Source organism: Mus musculus, chromosome 19, assembly GCF_000001635.26.
Source record: "Mus musculus strain C57BL/6J chromosome 19, GRCm38.p6 C57BL/6J".
NCBI lineage: Eukaryota > Metazoa > Chordata > Mammalia > Rodentia > Muridae > Mus > Mus musculus.
Window position 1 is genome coordinate 9,923,313 of NC_000085.6, and position 26,840 is coordinate 9,950,152.

The following is a 26,840-nucleotide window of genomic DNA, read 5'->3' on the forward strand; positions in this document are numbered from 1 at the left end:
AGTTCTGGGTTTGGGAATCTAACAAGTGAGCTGAAATTAGACTCTCTATTTCCACCCCTGTATCTTCTGTCTGGTTGTAACAAGGGGTATGCTTGGTAGTTTTTTTAGCAACACAGAGAACATGGTATGGCAGGAGAGTGGGGGGCTCTTTACAGAGATCTTTAACAGGGCTTACAAAGGAAGTAGTTACCAGAACTGTTTGCACTAACTTCAAACAGATGTTATCAACCTAAGTCCACAAGTTGCTTCTAATAGATATGTGATATTTGTTTTGTTTAAGGCTTCTTTCAACCTCTTGGCTGCTGTCAGCAAATGATTACCAAAACATAGACAGGGGAATGGAAGAGTACATATTCTCAGATTAAAGCCAGGGATTTAGTTTAGGATGAAAACGATGACTGCAGGGGACATCCAAGGCATAGTAACTTTGGTTACATTGTTCTCTTTAAGATAAGTTTACCCTGGCCAAGCAAACAGGAAGACCCCAGGTTGTCTACAGGGTCTGGGGAAAGTTCAGTCCCTTTGAAGGCAGCAGGGACTTTTAGAAAATGTATCATCATGCTTGGACCTACATAAGACAAGATTGTTAAAATACTAAAATATACTGTTTGGTATGAAGTATAATGTGGCAGTGGGCCGGGGTACCTGGTGGGCCCATGCCCAGGTGTCCTCTTGAGAAATCACACCATGTGACAGACCTGGTATAAAGAAAGTTTATTTGGAGAAGGAAAGGGAATGAGGGCCTGGAGAAGGATTAGAAGCAGACAGACTGGAACCGAGTGGGGGGTGGGGGGGGGGGGGACAGAGAAGGACAGAAAGAGAGAAAGAGAGGCCAGCTGGGAACGCGTAGGAAGGGTGGGGGGAGAGGCGGTATGTGCAAGCAGTCCTTTTTCCAGGCTGCCTGGTGCACCTAGGGGGGCAGGCAGGCCACTCACTGCTAAGTCCCTGGGAGGAGCCCAACTGAATCACCTGTAAGCCAACACTGTTAGTATTTCTATGAGATAGAAAGCCGGCTTTAAAATCTGGGTGTGGCTTGGCATGGAGGCACATGCCTTTAGTCCCCTGCACTCAGGAGGCAGAAGCAGATGGATCTCTGTAAGCGTGAGGCCAGCCTGGTCTGCCTAGCAATTTACAGGATAACGAGAGCTACCCAACGTGACCTTGTCTCAAATACATGAATGAATGAATGAATGAATGAATGAATGAATGAATGTAATTTTAAAGGAAAAGAGCATGGTCAATTTGTTGAGCTCAGTTTATTAATTTAATCACTAGGAACTTCTCTTGAGCTGGTTGTTAGAAGCCAGGGTCTCTTGGCGAGCCATTCTCTGCTTCCCCTCCCGACGCCACTCCTCCCACTGTGTGCAGAGCTCAGCAGTTTGGGGCTTCTGACCCTCTATAGTTTCAGCTGGGGGAGTGGGAAGCGCTGTTAGCGTTCATCAGCCCTTTCCATAATTGATGACCTGTCATGAACCACAGGGATCAGAGTTTCAGTTAGTGTCCAAAGGACTTTAACCTGACTCCACGCAGGCGCCTCCTGAGGCGTGGGTACGGAAGAGCCTGGAAGGACAGAACACTGGGCTATCCGTCCTGAGCAAGGTCAAGAGCAGCACAAAGGGTTTCCCTAACCTCTGCAGAGGCAAAAGCACAAGAAAAATATCTGCAGATCTCTTCCCCACTCGCCGCCGCCACCACCAGTCCACCCTGTTTTTGCTTACTACAAACAGCTGGAGGAAACAGGGCAGGTCTTACCTGCTGTAGTACTGCCTCCCTACAGGTACCTCCCACACTCTGCTTTCATGGAATATGCATTGATTATTCCCCTGGCAAATACAAATAACAAAACTGTTAGTTCTGGAACTGGAGTGGTGATGGGCATCCAACATTGTAAGTGTAAGAAAATGGTTAAAATGACTGATTCTAAATTCTCTGTCACATACCATAAACTGAAGTTCTTGATGGGGGAAGCCTATGTTGGAAATTCTGTAAAGAGGAGTGACTGCTTGGAACTTCCTGATTGTAGAGAGTTGGAATGCTGCAGGTCCACAGCCAAACTATGCCAGGCTATCTTTAACCCTTAATACCATGTCTTGCCCACCTTTGTGTCTGACCTAGTAATATCCTTGTAACTATTGTATGAAAATTTGGTTATGTACTGACTTATCAAATCACTAGTTTGCACCAACCCCAAAGCTAAGAATGCCTGCCATCAAACGGCACTGGAGACCTGCGACAGAGATCCCCCCCTTCCTTTCTTTTATAATATTTTTGTGAGTACTTGGTTGTTGTTGTTTTGTTTTGTTTTCAAGGCAGATTTCTCTGTGTAGCCCTGGCTGTCAGGAACTTGCTCTGTAGATCAGGCTGGCCTGGAACTAAGAGAGCTACCTGCCTCTGCCTACAGAGTGCTGGAGTTAAAGATCTTGAAAGTCTTTTTGTTAATAATGACTTATTTATTTTTATTTTGTGTGCATTGGTGTTTTGCCTGCATGTATATCTGTGTGAGGGCATTGGATCACCTGGAACTGGAGTTACAGAGAGTTGTAAGTTGCCATGTGGTTGCTGGGAATTGAACCTAGGTCCTCCGGAAGAGCAGTCAGTGCTCTTAACTGCTGAGCCATCTTTCCAGCTCATTTGAATGCCTTTATCTATGTATGGCTTTCTTTTTATCTATAAAACTATAAAGACATCATAAAACCGTTTCCACACTGAACATGTTGTTTGGGACAAAGAATTTCTGTGATCCCAAGCCATGGACACTCATGTTTGGCTTAAGAATAAACTCTCTTTTTGGTCCCTTTGAAATGAGCAAAGTATTTTTCCAGTTAAAACAAAGGTAGAAGCTGGGTATGGTGGTGGCCTGTAATCCAGTACTTGAGAGGCAGGGGCAGAAGGATTTCCATGTGTTCTAGGCCAGCATGAATTGATTACAAAGCAAGTCCAGGATGCTCAGGTTATAGAATGAAGCTTAAATATAAAATAGGGAATGCGGTAGAAACTCAATTATTCAACTTAATTCTGAAATCTAAGATCCATTTCCACTTCCTCCTTTGTTCACTCTATAGAAAGTCAATCAGGGACGTTAACTCTGATACCTCTAGAAAATATTCAAATCCACCCCCTCCATCTCCACAGCATGCCCTGGCCTCAGCCACCACCTCCTTCCCTTCTTACTGCAGCAGTATCCTTTTAACGGGTCCTATCTCCAATCTTCTTTCCTTCAGCCCACTGCTCCTCTGTAGCCAAGGGGAGATCTATATCTATCTATCTATCTATCTATCTATCTATCTATCTATCTATCTATCTATCTATCTATCTATCTGAAACAGGGTCTCCTAGGCTAGCCTTGAACTCCTCCTAGAATAGCCACAAACTTCTAGTCCTTCTCCCTCGGCCTCGAGAGTGCTGGAACTACAGGCATGTGCTACCATGCCTAGTTTACATAACACCAGGGATCAAACCCATGACTCTGTGCCTGTCGGGTAAATGCTCTACCAACTGAGTCACATCTCCAGCCCCAAAGTGAGCTTATAAACACATAGCTGAGACCCCTGGCTCTTGGGATAAATAAACACTGTGCCTCCTCCCACAGCTCCTGGTCCAGCAGGAGGCTTGTCAGGTACCTCTTGCTTGCACACCATGTTCCAGCCATGGCAGCCACCTTTCTGTGCTTTGGACTGATGACCCCCACGTGAGGATCTTGTTCTTGCTGTCTCCTGTATTGATGGTCTCTTTCTTGCACTCAAGACCGCTGTCTAAATGTCACCTCCGTACAAAGGCTTTCCTTTCTAACTCTAAACTTGCCACTCAGCCTTGCTATCACATCGGCTGTGTTTTCTTTCCAGCTCTTCTCATTCCTTGATTTGATCTCGTCTGTTCTGTTCATCTGCTCTCCTTATCATAGAAACACCATGAAAATCTGAGCCTTCACTGCTGTGCCATCTGCTCCTACAGCAGGCCATGACACAAGAAAGGCATACTGAGTGGATGGTAAGGAATCAGAGTCCACACCTTAGTCAGCCATTGTGGCTCATTACCTGCAGCCCCAGCACTTAGAAGGCAGGAGCAGGTAGATCTCTGTGAGTTTAAGGCCAACTGGGTCTACAAAGTGAGACCCTCTCTAAAAAATGAATCCTGGCATTTGGAAGCTGAGTTTAGAGGATTGCTGTTATTTAATGCCAGTCTGAGCTGCACAGCAAGTACTACAATGGTTGTGGCTACATAGCAAGACCCTGCCTCAACAAAATAAAAAAGAGGGCCATTGAGATTCTCACAGGTAAAGGTACTTGCAGCTAAGCCTAATGAGCTGGTTCATGGTGAAGGGAAAGAGCACACTCTTGGCCTCCAAGCTCTATGGTGGGTGCGCACACACATAAACAAATGAGTAAATAAGTATAGTTTAAAGTTTTGAAAACAAAAAAGAGAGAAAGAGATAGGAAGACAGGGCTGGAGAAGAGAAGAAGGGAAGGGAAAAGAGGAAAGGAAGGGAAGAGGAGGGGAGGGGAGAAGAGGGAGGTCAAACCACGGAAAGCCAAGGATTCAACAGCAGCCACCAGATCCTAGAAGAATCCTGAGCTAGACCCCATCTCCTCTAAAGCCTCCAGAGGCTCCAGGGCTGCTCCACTCACATCCTGAAAAGTGCAAGAGAATAAATGTTCATTGCTTTAAGTCCCTTTTCCCGGTCTGTGGTCATTTGTGCTGACAGCCACAGGACAAGAATCCATTCTCCAAATTGCTATAAACTCCCCTCCTTTGGGTGTTCCATCTGCTGCCAAGTGTGGTGTGTGTGTGTGTGTGTGTGTGTGTAGTGTGTGTGTGTGTGTGTGTGTGTGTGTGTGTGTATAGTGTGTGTGTGTGTGTGTGTGTGTGTGTGCGTGTGTTTCACATTCTCTTACGTCTTGCCGTGGCCAGCAACAGCTTGCAGAGGCCTGGTGTCCGTGTAAGCAGACTGCAGATGGAGGGTGGAGAACAAGTCATCACAGAACTGACGCAGCGATGCAGGCGCTAATGATAGACCCGAGCGCTCAGCTACCTCAAAGCTCTGCTTGATTCAGGGCTGGCTTGATTCTGGACCAGTCCACATGTAATTAACAATTTTCCACCTCAGCCTTGAGGTCCTGCCCCTGGAGTTCCCCCTGAGCCTGGCCACTGTGGGGTGGGTTTTTAAGCCATGCAATCTGACTGGTACTTACACAATTACAAAATGACCACTGCTGACGGATGACCACAATCCGTCTGGTTCTTAGGTTTTGTTCGGGTTCTTTCTCAGTTCCATGCATTGGTGGAGATCCAAGTTTGGGGTGTTCACTGGAGCCTTCCCAGGTAAAAGAGAAAGGGATAGAGAATGAAATGTAAAAGCAAAAGTAAAGCTGTGGGTGAACACCTGGGCGAGCGGGCCTGAGGATCAGAAGTTCGGAACTGGGCTGGAGACGTTCGTTGCTCAGTGGTTAAGAGCATTTGTTGCTCTTGCAGAGGCCCTGAGTTTGACTCCCAGCACCCACTGGGAGCATCTGTAACACCAGATTGAGGGGGTGTGACTCATGTATGTTGTGCATTTACATGTATGTGCACTTACATGCACTTACATGTATGTAAAACATTCACATGCATAAAAAATAAATCTTTAAAAGAAAATAAATTCAAGATCATGGGACTGGAAAAAGTGCTTTCTGAAACTGTGAGGGCCTGAGTTCCCATCTCCAGAACCCATGTTAAACCAGGCAGAGCAGCATGTAAGCCTGGTGCTTTACAGTCAGATGCAAGCTAGACCCTGGAAGCTCATAAGCCAGCAAGCCTGGCCTACACAGCATACATAGCAGAAACCAAAATAGACAGAGACCCTGCCTTGAAGAAGATGGAAACCAAAAGACCCATTATGGAGTTGTGCTCTGACCTCCACATATATGTCATGGTACACCCGCACATACACATGCACATATCACACATGTGATACCCATGGTACCTATCTAAGCTCAATTACACACATTACAGAACACACACATGTGAAAGAAAAAAAAATGTTCCACACAAGACAATCCAGAAAAAAACTAAATAAATAAAACAACAAAATCCCAAGAACTTCAGAGCTCTCTGGTCAACAGAAAGTAGCTCTGAACAATAAAGCTTGTAATTAAGCCGAGAAGGAGCCCTTCTGTGTCGAGTTAGTAAGCGGCAGAAAATTGGGAACAGTGGACAGTTATCCTAAGTCTGAGCTCTGGGTTTTACTGTCATTATCTTTCTTTTTTTATTGTGTCCCTTCCCCCTTTTGTTTTTCGTTTCATTTTGTTTTATTTTCAAGACCGTTTCTCTGTGTAGCCCTGGCTGTCCTGGAACTCACTCTGTAGACCAGGCTGGCCTCGAATTTGGAAATCCGCCTGCCTCTGCCTCCTGAGTGCTGAGATTAAAGGTGCTTGCGACACCACAGGCACTTTCTTTTTCACTGTGCTTTCCCCCACCTCCTCTCTCCCACCCAGCCTTCCTGGCAGACCCTGGCCTCTGCTGCAATATAGCTGGCTCTCCAGAGAAGAAACTCTACAAACATTCTGAGGTCCCATGGGATCCCTGATACACAGAGGCAACAGGAAACACCCTACCTCCACCTGAGCCTTTGGGGGAGGGGGCGTGTTTCTGAACTCCTTCTCTTCCTCTTCTCCTCCTCCTCCCCTCCTTCTGCCTCCTCCTCCTCCTCTTCCTCCTCCTCCTTCCTGTCATTTAGTAGACTCTCCCCTTCTGTTGTCCAAATGTAGAAAATAGTAAAAAAACAATAAGAAGCAAGCACTAAAGAAGAATAGAAAATTTCAATTAGGGATAGGAAGTAACATTTTGTGTGATAAAAACGTGAAGTTTTGGGAGTTGGAGAGAATGTTCAGTGGGTAAGGCTAAGACTATTCTACAGGCCTGAAGAAATGGCTCAGTGGTTAGGAGGCGCACATACTGCTCTGACGGAGGAGCCAGGTTTGAGTCCTACAGCAGACAGTTCACAGTCACCTGTAACTTCAGCTCCAAGATCACCTTCTTCCTCTGGACTCCTCAGGCGCCTGCACTCATGTGCACATACCCTGCTCCCCATGACCACACAGACACATAGATATACACATAAGATAAAAATAAAATAAATCTGTAAACAAAGAAAGACAGAACGTGTACTACTACTCTTGGCAGAGGACATGAGTTTGGTTCCCAGAACCCACATTGGGCATCTCATGACTATGTGTAATTCAAGATAGCCTATGCCCTCTTCTGAACTCTGAGGGCACCTGCACTCACATAGATTCAACCCAGACACATATATACACATAATTAAGAATAAGTCAGACTGGAGAAACGGTTCAATGGTTAAGAGCACTGCCTGCTCTTCCAAAGGTCCTAGGTTCAATTCCCAGCAACCACATAGAATCTGATGCCCTCTTCTGGTGTGTGACAGTGTACTCATATACATAAACAAATAAATAATTCTTTTTTTAAAAAAGGCTGTCTATTTCTAAATATGTACCTTTACTAATGATGAGTTGGGGTGTTTTTGTTGTTATTGTGGTTGTTTTGGTTTTTGTTTTTAAGTCTAAATAGAAGCTGAACATGGTGGCTTGTACCTGCAGCCATTTTGGCCTGTGGGGCTATGAACAGGGAGCTGGAAGAAGGGAAACTTGAAGCCTAAGTATTGAATACTAATGCTCTAGAAGCTTCTGGCATCATTACTTTGCAAGTCTGACCATGTTCTGCTTCTCTTAGTTTCTTGCTGTTGCTTGCCTTGTAGATTTCCCATCTTCATCTAATTAAGACCAGCTCTTTCTGCTCCCACACGGGAGACACACAGAACAGGCCAGTCTTTCTGGAGTTGAGGATCATGTCCCAGCATAGACCCCAGGCTGTTGTAAGGCAGGGCTCAGGGCCACCTGAGCTGTGAGGACAGTAGAATGACACATGGTCACGGGTTCCACTGCTCTGAGGGCAAAGTCCCTTTGCTGTCCCATATGCATGCAGACTGCTTTCTCAACTAGAGGAAGTCATGGGCTGTCACAGGCCATGGGAGGAAGTAGAGGATTGCTGTAGCTAGTTCATGACTAGAAAACACCACATGCTTCCTGGTAATGGACTAGAACATTCTTGGGGTCCGAGTCACTCCAGGAGTGTGGTGCTGGGCACTCTGCCAGAGAGCTTACACAAAACTGTTGACACCTTATGGCTGAAACTGACAACATCCCTGTTGAGTAGGCTGGGCAGGTCCAGTGCTGTAGGCAGAGTCCTGGCCTCAGATGAGGAAGTTAAGGCCTGAGAGGTGACTTGACCTGGTCTAAGGTTGCATAGCTGGCAGGAGGCAGGGCCTTGCCTGGAATTCGGGTCTTCACTGTGGGGAAATGTTCTAGTTGGGCATCTTGACAGAGCAGCGGTGGTAACATCCTGAAACTCATAGCCTTGCCCAAGATGTGGAGGAAAATTCCCCAGATACTGGTGCCTGAAGACTTCTGAAATGTCATCACCTCTTGATGTTGAAATGTCTCATTCACAGGGGAGTAGGGATGGGGGGTTGCAGAATCCCTCACAGATCTCCTTTCTGCCCCCACCAACCTCCTTTCCTTCCTTTCTTCCTTAAACTTGGAAAATCTTTAGCTACTGTTACAGTTTGGAAATAGCTAGAATGACTCCTCCAAAGGCTTGTATTTTACACGCTGGGCTTCCAGTGTAATGGTATTAGAGCTGGAGATGTAGTTCAGTTTCAAGAATACTTTCCCAGAATGCACAAAGCTCTGAATTCAGTCCCTAGCACTGCATAAAATCAGACCTGGTGGTGCGTTGGGATGTAGGGGTGGAAGGATCAGAAATGTAAGGTCATCCTGAGCTACAGTGTAAGTTTGGGACCAGTTTGGACTACGTAAGACCCTACCTCAAAAAACAAAAAGTGCCTGGGGAGTGCTGACTGAATAAACGTGCACTGTAGACATGGGCATGACCATGTCAAGGACCACAATTCCTCAGACCTGGGTGAGGCTCAGAGACATGACAAAGCTTTCTCTGGTGCAAGTGTGAGTGTACCAATGATTGAGCACTGTGTGTAAAAGGAACAATCACCGAGTGCATGCCAAACACTACAACTACAGCTTCTGTCTCCTGGATGACAGCAGTCTGAGACTGCTCCCCTACAGAAACCTCCTACTAAACACTTCTCCTTAGGTTGTACCTAATAAAAGCTGAGTTTCCAGGCAACATAGTAGGTGCTCTCCATCAGAGCCAGCACTGCCCACCTGACCCCAGCTTTTCTGTATTTGTAGCTGTCGTTTCTTCATTCCCAAGTTTCTCCAGTCAGGTTTCTCAGGACCAAGCTGTGCAGAATGAGCAAGTGGTTGGTTAAGGTCTTATGGAACTAGATTGATTCTGGAGAGGATAGCTTATTGCAGAGGATGAAGCCTGGCCCTTCCAAGACTTCATTTTTTTCTTGCTTTGAGTGTTCTTTTGTACATGGTATCACTTTTGTAGTTCCATCTCTCATACAAGTGCCATGATCTTGGTCTTACCACTAGAAATATAAGTTAATTAATGGCCCCTTTTAAGTTAATAAGGTTCACAAGCCAGGTTTTTGTTATAACAATACAAAACGGAATAATTGTACTACAGTGAGAAAAACACCGGGTATAATGGGAACCCCCTGGCAGGGATATAGATACTGTCTCAGTCCCAACACTAAATGGAAGACTCTCTGGTATGGCCAAGAGATCTGTGTCCATGGAGCCCACTAGAGTAGGGATCAATTTCTGTTCCAGGACTCTTAGTCCTTTTTATCAGTTTTCTCATCCCTTAAAAGAGATGCCATTAATATCACAGGGTCACTGTACGGATTCAATGACAAAAGCTTTTCATACTGTTTCTGACAAATAATAAATATTCCATGTTGCAACTGAATGTGTATGTGTGCAAGTATGTGTGTGTGTGTGTGTGTGTGTGTGTGTGTGTGTGTGTGTGTGTGAGAGAGAGAGAGAGAGAGAGAGAGAGAGATTCACTTTATATCCTAGGCTAGTCTTGAATTCATAATCTTCTGGCCTCAGTCTCCCAAATGCTAGGAATACAGATATCTATCACCATATATATCTTTCATTGTCATTATTTATATAATTCATGTTTGTTATTTCTCATTTTTATAACTATCACTTTGTATAGATTAGGTTGCCTCTGTTAACTTCTGGCTTGCAACACAAGGAATCATTTTTATTTCAATTAAACACACAGCGCTGAAGCTGGGAATGTAGCTCAGGTTGCAGAGTACCCACCTAGCAAGCATGGGATCCTGGGTTCAGTCCCCAACACTGCACAAACCCACTGTAGTAATATATTTTTATAATCTCAGCGTTCAGAAGATAAGGTGGGAAGATCGGAAAGAAGTCCAAGGCCACTGCAGGGCATAGCAAGTTAAGAGGCCAGCCTGGGGTACCATGAAAACCTAAGTCAATGGGAGAAGGAAAAGGAAGGAAGGAAGGAAGGAAGGAAGGAAGGAAGGAAGGAAGGAAGGAAGGAAGGAAGGAGCAGGTTAAACTATATCTAGGAGGAAAAGACCATGCCACCATTAGCCTTAGCTAATCTACAAATGGCTGCAAAATGCATATGGGAGCTAAGGCTCCAGTTAGGCAAAGGCAAGGGGATGGTAAATTTTTGTCCTGTAGAAAGGGCAGAGGGGAAGGGACTCATTTGAGAAATTCTCTTTTGTTAAATAGAACTCTCCATTTGACTGACAAATGAGGAAATGTTATGCGACTGGAATCTCCAAGTAGCAGCACCTACATTCCTCAGTTGTCCGTATTCTGCACTGAGAGGCTGGAGAGGGTGCAGCTGAGGAGAGTGTGTGGTTAACTGTAGAGAAGGAGGTGGAAGAAGGAAGAATTCTGAAATAGGGTGAGAATGAGCCCTTGGTCAGAAGGAGAGAGGAGGGGAGGGGAGGGGAGGGGAGGGGAGGGGAGGGGAGGGGAGGGGAGGGGAGGGGAGGGGAGGAGATGGAAGAGAAGAATCCCAGACAGTCTGGAGAACAAGACAGACAGAAATAAACAAGTCCTTAAAAAACAACTATGCATCTCTACCATACTCTTATAAAAAGAAATGTTCAGCCTCTTCCCAGAAAAAGGAATTTTTAAGTTGTTTCATGGGGGAGGTATGGGAGGGTGCTTGCTTGTCTTTGAGATAAGGACTCAGAATTTAGCTCAGACTAACTTGGAATTCCCTATGTTGCCCAGGAAGGCTTTGAATTCACAATAACCCTCCTATTTCAGCCTCCCTAGTACTGGAATCACAGGAGGGAGCTACCCTACCCTTATTATAGTCTTTTGTGTGCAAGTGTGTGTGCACTGTTCTTGTGTGTGCCTGTATACATGTGTGTGCATGTGCATGTGGAGGCCAGGGTTTAACATCAGATGCCAAATGTCTTATTCTTTTTCCTCTTTTTATTTATTTTGATTTTTTGAAACAGGGTTTCTCTGTGTAGCCCTGGCTGTACTGGAACTCACTCTGTAGACCAGGCTGGCCTCAAACTCAGAAATCCGCCTGCCTCTGCCTCCCAAGTGCTGGAATTAAAGGCGTGTGCCACCACTGCCCAGCCTTTTTCCTCTTTCTTTCTTTCCTTCCTTTTTTTCTTTCTCTCCCTCCCCCCTTTTTCTTCTTTTTGGCTCAAAGCTTAGTATTTGAACAGAAAGAAATAAGAGAATATTCTGGAAAGAAGTCTGAGGGACTTCTGAGGATACTTCTGAGGTAGATAGCTTCTAAGTGAGTGCTGCTGCCTGGCCCAGCTATGGGGCCCTCTTTACTGGAGACAACAGGTAACATAATGTGGTGTTCTGAATAAAAATGGCCCCCACAGGTTCATATATTCGAATGCTTGGTCTTTAGTTGCTGGAACTATTTGGGAAAGATTACGAGGTCCAGCCTTATAGGAGGAGGTGTGTCACAGGGCAGAGACTTTGGTCTGCCATGCTCTCCACCATGATGGTCATGGAATCACTCTCTGAAATGTTAAGCCCCCATTAAATACATTTTCTCCTCCTCTTCCTCTTCTTCCTCCTCTTCCTCTTCCTCTTCCTCCTCCTCCTCCTCCTCCTCCTCCATCTTGGGTTTTCAAGACAAGATTTCTCTGTGTAGCTCTGACTGTCCTAGAACTTGCTCCATAGTCCAGGCTGGTCTTGAACTCACAGAGATCCCTGTGTCTCTGGCTACCAAGTGCTGGCATTAAAGTCATATAGCTTAAATTCTTTCTTCTGTAAGTTACTTTGGCCATGGTGTTTTGTCATAAAACAGAAAAGTAACTAAGAACCCCAATAAGCCAAGGACTTTGGAGGCAAGCCACATAGACCTAAGGAGGAATTGAGGACAGGATCCAGGCTTCCGGCATCATTTGCACAGGAAACTGCCTGTGTGGCTGAGTACGGTGACATTAACTGGTCTCCTTGGATAAGGAATGTTCCCGCTTCTGTACTTGTAATAAAGAATGCTACCATCCTCTCTGGCTGACCTTGCTTATCCCAAAGCAACGCACTGTTACTGCAGCAGCTCCCCCAATTATGAGTAGCAGCAAGGACACTCTTCAGTCTGGTTTGTGAGCCTTTGGGGTGAAATGACAGATACAGACATGAGTCAATCACCACCTAAGAAGCCCTTGGCACTCTGGCCAGTCCTACACTGTTGCATCCTTTCCATTGTCCTCTACCCAAAAACAAAGCACATGGTCACTCCTTGTCTATCGAACATCTGCCGGTCTAATACAGACACCTCCCAGTTCCCAAAGCAGGGTCTATCTGCACAGTGCTCACACTTTTCAGTTCGAAGGCAGAGTACAAGTTATTAGGGGAACGTTCTCAGTGTGTCTTCAAGACTCTACTCCCAGGCCCACACAGAGGTAGAGGAAAGTATTTGACAACTTGTTTGATAGTTTGTGGTGCTGGAGAAGCCATGGCCTCTCACATTCCAGGGAAGCACTGAGCTACTAAGACATACCCCCGCCCCCAGTTTCTTTACTTTAGAGATGGTTCATCTCATTTCTCCCGTATAGGAAATCTGCCTAAAATATTGAAAAGGAAACCTTAGGCAGCAGGACTTCCCCAGCACACTCCAGAATATTCCAGACTAATTAGCAACGCCCGGGCCAGCATAGCTCCATCGTGAATCCATTCTAAGAGTCTTGTGTTAAGATTTTCAGACATTTTTATCCTTTCTAAAAATTGTTTTTGTTTTGAGACAGAATCTCATAGCTCAGGGTTACAAAAATGTGTCACGTTGCCCAGCACACAGTGCTGAGGTCCAACCCAAGGCCTTGCACATGCTACTGTAACTGAGTTAAGTACTAGTTCTTTTTTGGGTTTATATTTTTATTTTGGTTAAAATACAGCCATGACACACATATGAGAGGCAGCACCCATGGAGCTATCCACCACAGTGGCTTTGTAACTTCCTCATATTTATTTTTGTTCCAGTGTTAAGCCTTAAGCCAGATGTGGTGGCACATGACTATAACCCCGTCCCGAGGGACGCTGAGGCAGGAGGTTTGTAAGTTTGAGGTCAGCTCAAGTTACCAGGTTAAGCCTGGGGGGTGGGAGAGGGAGGAGAAACACTGAAGAGATAGCTTAGTTATCAAAATGCTCGCTGGGGGCCTAGAGTTTGATCCCCAGCACCCACTTAAAAGCCAGGCGCAGCAGTGTGTGCTCCTATAATCCTAGCACTGGAGAGGCAGGCCCAGATCCCTGGGCTGGCTGTCCCGTTAGTCTAGATCAATGAGTGAGCACCAGGTTTAATGAGAGACCTCTCCAACAAATGAAAGGAAGGAAGAAAAGAGAGAAGGGAAGGGGAGGGGAGGGGAGGGAAAAGAAAGAATAAGGTGAGAGGGACTAAGAAAAAAACCACATGACATTCTTAGTGCAATTGTGAAGTTCACTGTTTTCCTTATTATGCAGCCTTTGTTTACTATTCTATGAGGAGTAGACACATTTTATTCTTGATTCTGATTTTATTATATCTGTTTAGCAAAACAGCCAAAACTATCTCCCAAAAATGTTCTTCCTAAAATTGTTTGAATCAAAGCAGAAATTCTACAAAATCATTAAGTTGTCTAAACAGCATTAATTCATGAAAGTTCAGCTTTTGCCCAGGAATCATTAAACTATGTAATGGTGACAGGAAAAGCATATAATAGCAAGAAGCAATCCTGAGATGAAGTCTCTTTGGGCCTGGCCTCTCAGAGCTGACCCATTGTAGGACACGTAAAAATGGTGGGCCATCTCCAGAAAACACTTGCATTCCTTTAGCCTCTCTTAGATGACTCCTGGCGGGTGTCCAGGAAGGGGTCCAGGCAGTGTTGCTCTTGATCCCCATCAAAACACAAAAGGAAACTCTCACGATGCCCAGAGCCCTTGATGTCCTGCAGATGAAAGAGGGGGAGATCCTCAAATTGCTTGCCGCAGGAACCTACTTAGGTGGCAAGAACTTTGACTTCCAGATGGAACAGGACATATATAAAAGGAAAGAGGATGGGGTCTGCATAATAAATCGGAAGAAAACTTGAAAATTATGATCTAGAGCTTAGAGAGATCCAGACCAAGCCTCGACTATTTTGCATTTAGGTAGCAAATAGATCCCCATAAGAGACTCAATTGTCTGGCAAGCATGCGGCCAAGTAAGAGTTTGATCCCCAGAAACCACATTTTTAAAAAGCCAGGCATTGCCAGGCAGTGGTGGCATATATCTTTAATCCCAGCAGTTGGGAGGCAAAGGCAAGCAGATCTCTGTGAATTCTGGGACAGCCTAGTCTACAGAGCAAGTTCTGGAACAGCCAAGTCTGTGTATGAGTGCGCGCACACACACACACACACACACACACACACACACACACACACACACAAAGCCAGGCATGCTGACATGTTTTTAAAAGCATAGCCCTGGGAAGGCAGAGCTAGGTAGATACCGGGGACTTGCTGGTCTAAGTCAGCAATGACACTCAAGGTTGATCTCTGGCCTCAACACATATACACACACAGGTGCACACATACAAACCGAAACTAAAAACAAAGAGAGGAAGAGGAGGGGAGGGGAAAGGAGGAAGGAGAGGGAGAGGGAAGGGAGGGAGAAAAGAGGTGACTCTCTTGAGAGCCCAGACCCACACTGAGTCTGTTTGACTCTCTGCACAGCTTCCCTGAAAAGCCCATATCCACCCTTTTCTTCTTCTAAACTCTTGTCCTTGAGCTTCTACTGAAAGATGGTTTTTAAAGACTTGTTAAAAATTGTATGTATGTGGAGGTTAGGGATGTGTGTAAATGAGTCCTGAGTGCACAGGAAGGCCAGAGGCATCAGATTCAGAGAGAGAGAGAGAGAGAGAGAGAGAGAGAGAGAGAGAGAGAGAGAGAGAGAGAGAGAGAGAGGAGGAAGAGGAAGAGGGGAGGGGGAAGAAGAGGGAAGAAGTAGGAAGAACAGAAAGCCTGGCTTCCCACCTCACACAAACGTGAACACGTTGCATATAGTCAGCGCCCTTAAGGAACGGCAACTTTCAGGGCCACAGTCGCGACAGAGTGGCTGACGTCAAGTGAGGGAAGTCATAGACATTACTGCACAGATTTCTGTGCTCAAAAGCCACGAACCTGAAGCGGGTTTGGTTCTTGCCCACACAATGCCTTGCTTGTACGATAAAAACGTGGTTTGTGTTGCAAAAGCCAGTGCAGCGGTGGTTGTTTTCTGCCAGTCATGACGGTGGGGGTTTCCACTTTGCTCCCTTCATCACTGTTGGGAGGGGCATGGTCCAAACAACCCCTGTCATGTCCTGTGGGTGTCTGCTGATAGTAGTGTGCTTGCTGACTTCAGCTCTCCTGATGTAATAACGGGGCCTCATATAGGTTTCTTCAGGTGGGGATGTCTGCAGTCCTGTTTGGAAATCCAAGCGCCAGAGATGCTGACTCACTTCCGGCAGCCTCCTGCCCTGCAGAAGCAGTCCCACTCACAGCCCCACTGGCCTTGAGCCGGCTCACTGACTCTTCACTACCAGAGAAGAAGCAGTTGTAGAGACAGATAACTCCTCCTGCCTTTGTGGTCTTTACAAGAGGCGTTAGACCAAATAACAATTAGCTCTAACTCTAATTCAGACCTTTCCGAAGACAACCAATACCTGTTACTCTTTCGTTGGTTTTTGCTTTTTGAGACAGGAGCTCATCCATTGCTCAGGTCTAGAACTCACTATGTAGCTCAGACTGGTCTTGAACTTGCAGCAATCCACCTACGTCTCCCCAGTGTTAGGATTATGGGTATGAGCCACCATGCCTGGCTTCTGCCTATTAATTTAAAAGGGACGGGGAAGAAATTAGAAAACGTACTTTCTCTCAATCATATAGAACAGTTGGATGAGTTGTATATTTTTCTGAATGACTCTCATCAGATGTGTTCTGTCATTTCACATCTATTACCTGGTGTGTGTGTGTGTGTGTGTGTGTGTGTGTGTGTGTGTGTGCGCACACGCATGTGCACGCACGCGTGCAAGTTTTTCCCACAACAACCAACTTCCCAACACTATCTGGGCATCCTCTAATCCAGTTTTACTAATACCTGGAGCTAGAGTCGGCTTTCATAGCTTGGTCCGTGTTACCATAGGAACGGAATTTTGAGCACTTGATCCCCAGCACTATTTGAAGGCTCTGGAGCCATCAAAAGGTGGGGTCTGACTGGAAGGAGTGAGTCACCTACTAAGGGCCCCTTGGTGGTGGTGTTGGGGGTTCACCACTTTCTGCTTTCTGCCTGTGATCCTGACTTGCGGAGCCCCAGCCTAGGATGAAACCCCTCCCACCACCTGCAGCTCCTCCGGAAACCTGAGCCAAAACAACAAGCCTTTTCTTCTTAAGATGCTTCTGGCCAGTATTTGTCAGAAAGAGAAAAGTAACTCAGCCAAGCCGGCCTGCCCTTCACAAGTCCAGACGTCCCATGCCTCTGACCAACTGTTGTAAGTTAAAGGCTCCTAGAATTTCCTGCTCAACTTGAATCATTTGCTAGAATGGCCCCAGATCTTGAGGAATGACCACCTGTAACCCATCCCTCTGACCACTCCCCACACAGCTCGAATGTGCAGCTGACTCCAACACGGCTTTTCTGCCCTCAACTTAGGCTCTTCTTGTATTTCCTGTCCTAATATGGTGTTCATTCATTTGAACATGTCATAATTACCTGCACTAATATAGAGTGAGCAGTTTCTGTGTGCTGGACACTGGTCTAAATACATACAATGTATCTACTCATTTAATATTCACCATATTAAATATAGGTAGATATTCTCACTGTGCCCATCTTGCAGGCCATAAAACTGAGGTTTGAGATTCTTACCATTAAGAAGCAATAAGATAAGATGTCACATGAGCACAGAGCCTGGCACTCTACCCACTGTGTGCATCTGTCATTTATTAAGGTACAACTTTCTGACTCGAGAATATCTACAACTGAGCCTGACTGTGGCTGATTCCACTGCAGCAAACCCTGTGTCTTATTGTTAATGTTTGTTTCCTGAGATAGCATCTTTCTCAGTAGCCTACATTAGCCTGAAACTCACGGTGTACCTCAAGCTAACCTCCAATTTAAAGCAAACCTGCATCAGTCCCTGTGTGCTGGGATTACCATTGTGAGCCTCCATGCCTGACTGTGAACTATGCCATTTGAGAATCCAACATCACATTCTGCTTTCTGGGCAACGCCTCTCAGCCCAGCAAGACAGCAGGGACCTTGTCACTGGGCTTGGCAGATGTTCTTAGCCCCCTTTGTGTCACAAAGTCCAAAGGACCACGGAAGAGCTGCCTCCCCAGCCGGATGGTTCTGAGTCCTGTGTTCTCCCCTCTGAGGCCCATTGTTCCCTGGGGCCATTGTTCCCTGGGGCCATTGTTCTCTGGTCCTATTTTGTCCATCTGGTTACTGACCATTGTTCTCATTTGTTTACTCACTGTTGCTGTGATAACGTGGTGAGCAAAAAACAACTTAGGAGAGGAAAGGGTTTATTTCAGCTTACATTTCCAGGGGCTCACAGTTCATCCTGGGAGGAAATTAGAGTGTGAACTTGAAGCAGAAATCATGAAGGAATGCTTCCTGCTGGCTCACAGGTTGATGCTTAGCTAACTTTCTTACACAGTTCTGGACCACCTGATAAGTTATTCTTTGCCAATAACACGAGTCAATTCAAGCCAAATTAAAGTATATAAAGACAGGTTTATTGAGGGGGGCAGCTCTCAAGTGGGTTCACTGGTCCCTAAGAATGAGGTCAGGGAAGTTGCTACAGGGAGAGAGGCAGAGGAGAGGGGCAAGAGAGGAAGAGCATGCATGCACAGGGAGAGAGAAAAAGAGATAGAAAAGAGATCAAAGCCAGGCATGGTGGCGCATGCCTTTAATCCCAGCACTTGGGAGGCAAAGGCAGGTGGATTTCTGAGTTCGAGGCCAGCCTGGTCTAAAAAGTGAGTTCCAGGACAGCCAGAGAAACCCTGTCTCAAAACAAAACAAAGAAAAGAAAAGAGATCAAAATGTATGGATTATATAGGAAAGAACTCCTGGGGGAAAGGAAGCCTGCAAAATTCAGGGCAAAGGGTAAAGTATGCCAGCCACATCCTGTAACAGATAGGGACTAAGGGTCTACGGGAACCTGGAAGCCAGAAATTCATTGTGTACTCTGCTTTGGTATGTGAAATCTGCACCTTAGCCCCTTGTGAGTCTGAAACCCAACACCACCTGCCCAGGGAACCATGCCAGTCACAGTGGCTGTTACAGGCTTTAACCTTTAACCTTTAGCATTTTACCCCCTAGAACAGTTAACAAAAGACAAGCCCACACAACAAGCCACAGGCCAGTCCACTCTGGGAAATCCCTCACCTGAGACTCCCTTCTAGGGAGACTTGAGGCTGTGTCAAGTTGCCAATTAAAGCTCACTGGGACAACCATTGCTCATGGTTCCCTATTCTTGCCTTGGTCTCTTCTCTCTCTTTCCTGGCTACCTTTTTCTTTCTTGTGTTTAAATGACTTCCCAACTACCTGCCCTTTCCTCTACCTGAATTTTAATCCTGAACTCTCAAGAGAGCTGAGTGTGAGCGATGCCAGTTCTTTCTGCCAACGTCCCCTTCCTCCAGGATGCCCTTACTCACTGCTCCCAACCTCTTGTCCTATGCAGCTGTGTCAAGGAAACTGTCCCTCAGTTTACCTTCCTCCCACTGACTGTCCAGGAAGGAGTGTGGTCTCCTCTGAAGGTGACAGTGACCCTCGCTTATCCTTTAATAGGATTTGAATGTAAGTAACGAAATGGCTGCCTGCTTGCTCCCGTTCTGATCAATTTCTCGGAGGAAAGTGGCTGGGGTGAATGGTGTGTATCCCTTTCCATTCCTGAAGCCCTTACTCAGCTCTTTCCACCAGCTCGCCCTTGTCTAACCTCTAATCAGTCCTCACACCCTCTTACTACTGTGCCTTTGAGAGCCCTCAGTTACAAGGCCACCCAACACTGAGACAAGTTTCCACCTTTGCTTGCTCAGGGAACCTGCCTTTGACAAACATTCTGGAATAACTGAGACGCACTGAGGTCTGTCTTCTGTTGCTGATCTGGTCACAGCAGCAAAGTGTGAAAACATATGACAAGGACACAGACATGACGGCAAAAACACATTTGAGTCTGACGTGGATTTAATTTAAGACATAGGTCATTGCCAACACAAACAACAGCCGCTGCCTGCAGCCATGCCATGCCCCCTGCTGCACACACACACACACACACACACACACACACACACACACACACACACTCCTGTCTCTACTCAGAACTGGAAACCTTTTGTTCTCAGCAGCTTCCTCATTTTTGATCTGAGAAAAATTTGGAAGCAGCCACCAGGCTCAGTGGATGAAAGGAAGACACTCGCTTCCCAGCCTGGCAACCTGAGTTTGATACCCCAGACCCACAGTGAGCCTGAGCAGTTGACCCCTGGTCAGGGCTACCTAGGACCTTGGCCTCAGGAATCCTGGAGGAGTGGGTGCTTGAGGCCATTGTTGGTGTCTGTACAGACTGTGCAGCTGGGCTTCATAGCCTCACAAACCTTTCACAGTTCTGTTTTCCTTCTACAACCACTTCCCCCCACCCCCTCCACACACACCCCACACACACACTCGGAGTTACAAAGAGTTGAGCATGAGGTCACAGCATGGGAATGGAGATAGTAGGGGTGCACTCTGAAAAGCCAGCTTTGCCATCACTGTTTAGCATGGTGCTTCTCACCCTGTGGGTTGCAACCCTTTAGCGGGTGGAATGACCTCGTCAGGGGTCGCCTAAGACCATCTGAAAACATTTACAATTCATAAAAAAATTACAGTTATGAAGTAGCAAACAAAGCAATTTGATGGCTGGGGGTTGGGGTGGGGGGTTACCACAACACTAGGAACTGTATCAAAGGGCTGCAGAATCAGGAAGGTTGAGACCCACTGGCCTGGCAGAGTAATTCTTCTTGGCCTCTTGTTAGTGAAGCATATCACCATGAGCTTCCAAATTGCTGCCCATACTCAATGTTTATTCCTGATGGCTGCTAGAGCAGCTTACCACAAAGTGTCTTTAAAAGAATTTTTGTTTTGAATTATTTATTTTATTTTATTCTATATGTATATGGGTGTTTTGCCTGCATGTATATATATGCACCACAAATGTGCCTATGGATGGTTGTGAGACACCATATGGATTCTGAGAACTGATTCCTGGTCCTCCGAAAGAACACATTGAACCATCTCTCCAGTCTCACGGACAGTGTTTTAAAACAGCACCAGTAAGGAATAGAGAGATAGCTCTGTGGTTAAGAACACTGACTGTTCTTCCTGAGGACCTGGATTTAATTCTCAGAACCTACATGGTTCTGAGCATGCTCACAGCAGTCTGTAACTCCAGGAGATCTGATATCTTCTTCTGGCTTCTGTGGACACTAGGCATGTATATAATACACAAATATACACATATGTAAAGCAACCATACACATAGAATTAAAAGAAAAACAGCACAATATGTAATCACATGGTTGTAGAGGTCTAAAATGAATCCTTCAAGGACTAGTAACGTGATATCAGCACGGCCGAGTCTCTCTGGGAGCTGCGGACAGATTCTATTCCTTGCCTTTTTGCCTTCTAAACACAGCCCAGGTTCGCTGAGTGCGAAAGCATTCTAGCTCCCACTTTCATGTTCATGTCTTTTGTCCCAGACCCTCTTGTCACTTTCTGATAGTGGCCTATGTGATTACCCTTGGACTGTCCACAGTAACCTCTCCCTTGCAAAATCCTCAGTCACATCAGTAAGATCCCATCTGCCACGTAAGGTAACATTCGCATACATGCAGGGATAAGGACCTTGGCATCTTTGGGAGCCATTATTTGACCCACCACAGTTGACACATGTGGCCAACTCTAATTATTTATGAAATACCAATCTTACAGAAAATTAGACAATGATGTCATTATTTTTTTTTTACCAAGTCTGTGACTTAGTACAAGCTGGATCCAATCTTAACTTTGCCCCCACTTTATTCAGTGATGGGATATTAAGGCTTAGGATGTGGCGCAGAGATCACTCAGCTAACATATGCAAGGCTCTGGATTTGGTCCTCAGCATAGCAAAATTACTAAAAGTAATAATGTAAAAAGTATGTGGAAGCAGCTTTAGTTGAAGCTCCCTGCTTTGTAGGTCCTCTATTTTCCCCTACTCAAGAGAATTCAGATGGCTGGCTGTCTCCCCCACTGCCTTATGTTATATTCATATGTGTATGCAGATACCAGAGACCACAAGAAGATATCATGTGTCCTGTTCTATCACTGTCTGCTTTATTCCCGTGAGATGGGGTCTCTCACTGAGTTTGGAGCTAGGCTGGTAGCTGGCAAGGCTCAGTAATCCTCCTGTCTCTGTCCCTGTTCCCAGCCCCACAGTGCTTAGCCTACCGCTGTGCATGTGGCCATATCCAGCTCTTTAGGTGGGGTGGTGGGGATTCACATTCAGGCCCTCATGCTTGTATAGCACAAAGTCTTACTGAGCCTCTCCCCAACTCCCCTCAAGTGTCTTTCGAAATAACCATTCCCCTGCATGACCTTATATATTCAGTGCCTTTTTGCTACCTCCAGGCCTTTAAGGCCTCTAACAAGTGACATTTACACATGATGTGAGCCCATGGTGGTCACCTCCAAGAAGCTTCCTGAGCCAACCCTACTACTACGGCCATTCATTCTCTCACTCAAAAGGTGTCAGCCCCAGACCTAGGGCAAGCGCCGGGGGGGGGGGGGGGGGGGGGGGGCATGGAAGAGCCATTTCCTCTTGAACAGCTCATTATCATGCTGAGAATAATTCTAATACACAGCATGGTTCCTGTATTGTTATTTTTCTCATTGATGTGACCAAATACCTGACAAGATGCCACTTAGGGAAGGGATTCTTCTAGGTCCTAGTTTGCAGGTACAGGTCACCATGATAGAGAAGCCATGGAGGCAGGAGTAGAAGGCTGCTAGTCATATTGGATCCACAGTCAGAAAGCAGAGAGTACCGATGTTGTTGTGACCGCTTGTATTTAGTCCTCTAAAACTCCAGCTTGGAAGCTGGAGAGGCAGCCCAGCAATTAAGAGCACTTGTTGTTCTTGCAGAATATCTAGGTTAGGTTCCTAGCACGCATGTGATGACTCACAACTATGTTACGTCAGTCCCAGGGGAGCAGACACTGTCATCTGGTCTCCATAGGCACCAGATACACACACACACACACACACACCACAAACAGATAGGTATACGCACAAGCAAAGCACACATACACATAAAATAAATCTGTTTTAAAAATGAAAACCCCAGCTTGTGGGATGGTACCACTCACATTAAGGGTGAGACTTTTCAGTGAGCCCTTTCTGGGAATACCCTCATAAATCCCAGACATGTTTCCATGGAAATTCAAGATAACAAGCATTACAGTTCCCAAATGCCAGGCAACTCCATTCCCTGATGCTCAACAGAACAGGGCAATCAGTTGTGAGGCTAGAGGGAACAATGCTGAATCAGCCCTGTTGAGCGGCAGTGATGGCTCCCACCATGAAATATTTTTCACCCAAACCCTGGCTCCGGAACTTAACTGAAGGTATGGGCCCATGGGAGGGAATGGAGTCTTGGGCCACTGTTAGGATTCAGTCAGGAAGAATGGAAGAACTGAATGGGGGTACCAGAGACTTTCCTGGCAGAGGGAACTTAGCATATGCAGACGGTGGTGTGATATACATGCACTGGCTGAAGCAGGAAGTGAGAGGTGGTGGGGACCAGAGCTTTTAGTGCCCTGTGCTATAGATTTTCTCCTTTACATTATGGAAGCAGACAACCTGAGGTAGGGGAGATGGTAAACTAACCCGAGTGGGATTTCTGGCCATGGTACGTCTTGGGTGGTGTGACCCTCTAGGCCAGTGGTTCAGTCTTCCTAATGCTGCAACCCTTTAATATAGTTCCTCACATTATGGTGACCCCTCAACCATCATAAACCTGTTCTTGTTGCTACTTCCTAACTGTAATTTTGCTACTGTTATGAGTTGTAATGTAAATATCTGACATGCAGGATATCTGATATGCAACCGCTGTGGGAGTCATGACCCATAGGTTGAGAACTGTTGTCCTAGGGCGATTGTTTTGTTTTGTTAACTCATCAAAGACTAGGTAAGATATTATGTGTAAAGATTGCCTAGTACATCCAAAGGATTCACTAAATGACAAACCAACTCCTACTTGGTATTATTGTTATTGAAGGCATTCGGCCAGAGTAAGGCAGGAGCCTTTCCTGCTACTCTGTGGGTGAGAGAAGAGAAGATTTGTAGTTCTAGAGCCCTACAGGCATCCTCTCTTGGCTCGCTGTACAGAAGGTTCCAGGAAAGTTGGCAGGAAAGTGTATACTAACCTCCCAGGGAATTTCCCAGCAACTCAGCCTCCCAGGGAGCCAGAGAGAACATTTGAATCATGTCTCTGTAGAGGCCAGAATTCTCAGCTTTCTCGGACCTCCCCTGTAGCTCCAGCCATATCTACAGCAGGAAGCAAGTCAAGGGGTAGAGATGCTGGCAGCATATCTATCTTAAGATCTTCCACCCAAATCAGACATGGTGGTGCATGCCTGCAGTATTGGCACTTGGGGGTAGAAGCAGGAGGATCACAGGTTCAAAGCCCAACTGAGCTACATGGTACCCTGTTTCAAAAGCAGTAACAACAAAGAAATTGGATCTACTACTTACCATGTCACAAAGGGCAGGATCTTCTGTGGCTTGAGCTGAGAAGGTAGCTCAGTTGGTAGAGTGCTTGCTTAGCACACATGAAACTCGATGTTTAATCCCCAGCACTGCAGAAAACCAAGTGAGATGGCATATGCCTGTAATCCCAACATTTGAGGAGTGAAGGCAGGAAAATCAGGAGTTCAAATTCATCCTTGGGTATATAGTGAGTTCAAGACCAGCCTAGCATACATAAAATCTTCTTCAGCTCAGCCTTGTCTTCTACCCTACACCTCTTGCTCTTCCACTAAACCACCCTCCAAGGAGCCATGTGACTCTGGGTCACCAGCGTATTCTCCTGCTAAGTTGGGCACCTGTTGACTGTCGGGTGTGAGCAAGACCATTTGTTGCTCACTCTGGGCATCTCACCTGCCAGTAGTGTTTTGAGATGTTCTGAGACTACGGCCTGGGGCAGTAGACTACACAACATGGATGAGGGTTTCAACCTTTTGTCTTCAGGGAGTAAGTTAAAGAAGAGAGATATGACAGATCACCAGTGACAGAGCTACCCCATGATTTAACTCACAAGCCACAATAAGTGTCATCTCTCTCCCTTGCCAGCTATAGTATCAGGGGAGTCTCTGATCATCAGGCCAAAGGTAACTGACCCATCACATGGTTGGGGCCCAAGGACTGTGGGAAAATCCTCTGGCTTTGTTGTGCTGAGAGCCAGTTTAGGCTGTACTCCAAGACAAGATTGCCAAAAACCCCACTCTTGGATAAGCTCAAGGCAATGGTACCCCCCTCCTAGCTCTAGGTACTTCTAGCTCTAGGTGATAAAATCTGACTAGAGATGGGCATGGTGGCACATTCTGTAATGCCAGCACTTAAGAGGCAGAAGGACAGTCTAGGCCAGTGTTTCTCAACCTTCCTAATGCTACAACCCTTTAATACAATTCCTAATGTTGTGAGACAGCAGATGACAAGTCAGAGGGGCAATTACCATTTGTGTTAAGTGTCCTTCTCTTGATGGGGTCCAGGTGAGGGTCCTGTGCCCTTTCTGCCTTCTGGTGAGTTTGTTAAATTCTTAGGCCTGATTTTCCTTATTATTTTAATTCACCCATTTCTCAATGGTCCCAACTTTGATTTTTTTTTTTCCAAGACAGTTTCTCAGTGTAGCCCTGGCTGTTTTTGAACTCATTCTGTATATTAGGCTGGCCTTGAACTCAAAGATCCACCTGCTTCTGCTTCCTGAGTGCTGGGATTAAAAGTGTGCACCACCACTGCGGCCCCAAATTTGATACATTTTTATAGGGAATTTTTTTACTTTTAGAAATAAGTGGTTTCACGCCTTTAATCCCAGCACTCGGGAGGCAGAGGCAGGCTGATTTCTGAGTTCGAGGCCAGCCTGGTCTACAAAGTGAGCTCCAGGACAGCCTGTCTCAAAAAAAAAGAAAGAAAGAAAACAGAAAGAAAGAAAGAAAGAAAGAAAGAAAGAAAGAAAGAAAGAAAGAAAGAAAGAAAGAAAGAAAGAGAGAAAGAGAGAAAGAGAGAAAGAGAGAAAGAGAGAAAGAAGGAAAGAAAGAAAGAAAGAAAGAAAGAAAGAAAGAAAGAAAGAAAGAAAGAAGTGGTTTATCCATCTGTCTCTGTGATGAGTGATAAGAGTGATGAGGTTGATTAACTGCCCTTGTCTTTGCATGCAAAATGGAGCTCAATGCTGCTTATAAAATGGAGTCATTACAGGCAAGTTTAACCTGGGGGAAACAATATTTTATACAATATGGAGGAACTTGGAGCTATGGAATGTAGGGTGTTTTGTTTGTTTGTTTGTTTTTGATTTTTCGAGACAGGGTTTCTCTGTATAGCCCTGGCTGTCCTGGAACTCACTCTGTAGACCAGGCTGGCCTCAAACTCAGAAATAGCCTGTTCTTAACATCCCAGAACTCTATCTCAAAAGCAACAACAACAACAACAACAAAAACCACGTTATTAAACACAGAGGACAAAGATGACTTCCCCTGCTTTTCAAGAAAGATGAGAAAATGAAGGTCTTGGTGACACAGGAATGCTTTTAATTGCAGATAGATAAGCATGACTGATAAAGAAACTTTCTCTCATAGAGGAAGACTGGAGGAGCTCTGGGCTGTGGTCTTTATGGTTCTTATAGCTTCTTTTCTCTGGGTACTAAAATGGTACCCATACATAACACCTTTACACTCACATCCATAAATTGGATCATCAAAAACAAAAAATTCACATCCCAGATTTGCCCTTTTGTTGTGTAATAATTTCTTCTGCACTGAAACACTCTGTCCTAGGAAGAGGTTTCTTAAAATTCAGAACACTATATGAAATTTAACAGGCTGTGGGAGTAGACAACTCACAAGTCTCAAGATGCTCCTGAAACTTACAAGACTGACAAGCCCTTTCCTGAGGGTCATACACAAGGAGCTGAGCTGCCTTGAAGTACAGAGGGCCGTAGGGATGCAGTTTATATGAATTTTCACCTTCTGCTGGGGAAAGCTTTTCAGTAATACACCTGCCTTTGAGTTATCCGTGCTCCTAAAATTTTTTACTCAAGCTCTGTTAAGTAAGCCTAATAAACACATGGGTTTGCCAAGTTGGACATGGTGGAATCAATACTG

At 45.6% G+C, this 26,840-nt stretch overlaps 1 long non-coding RNA gene across 3 annotated transcripts; it reads right to left on the reverse strand.

Moving 5' to 3' along the window:
• Window positions 1–1,235: 1,235 nt before the first annotated feature.
• On the reverse strand, window positions 1,236–24,312 carry Gm36913. 3 transcript variants are annotated; one of them, XR_877719.2, is made up of 4 exons: window positions 24,220–24,312; window positions 5,190–5,311; window positions 1,753–1,823; window positions 1,236–1,463 (listed from the first exon to the last, which is right to left on the reverse strand). It is a non-coding gene; the product is annotated as a predicted gene, 36913 (long non-coding RNA). The 3 variants fall into 3 exon arrangements; XR_877720.2 differs by lacking the exon at window positions 24,220–24,312 and adding an exon at window positions 22,374–22,621; XR_386542.3 differs by lacking the exon at window positions 24,220–24,312 and adding an exon at window positions 15,591–15,923.
• Between the last annotated feature and the right edge of the window lie 2,528 nt (window positions 24,313–26,840).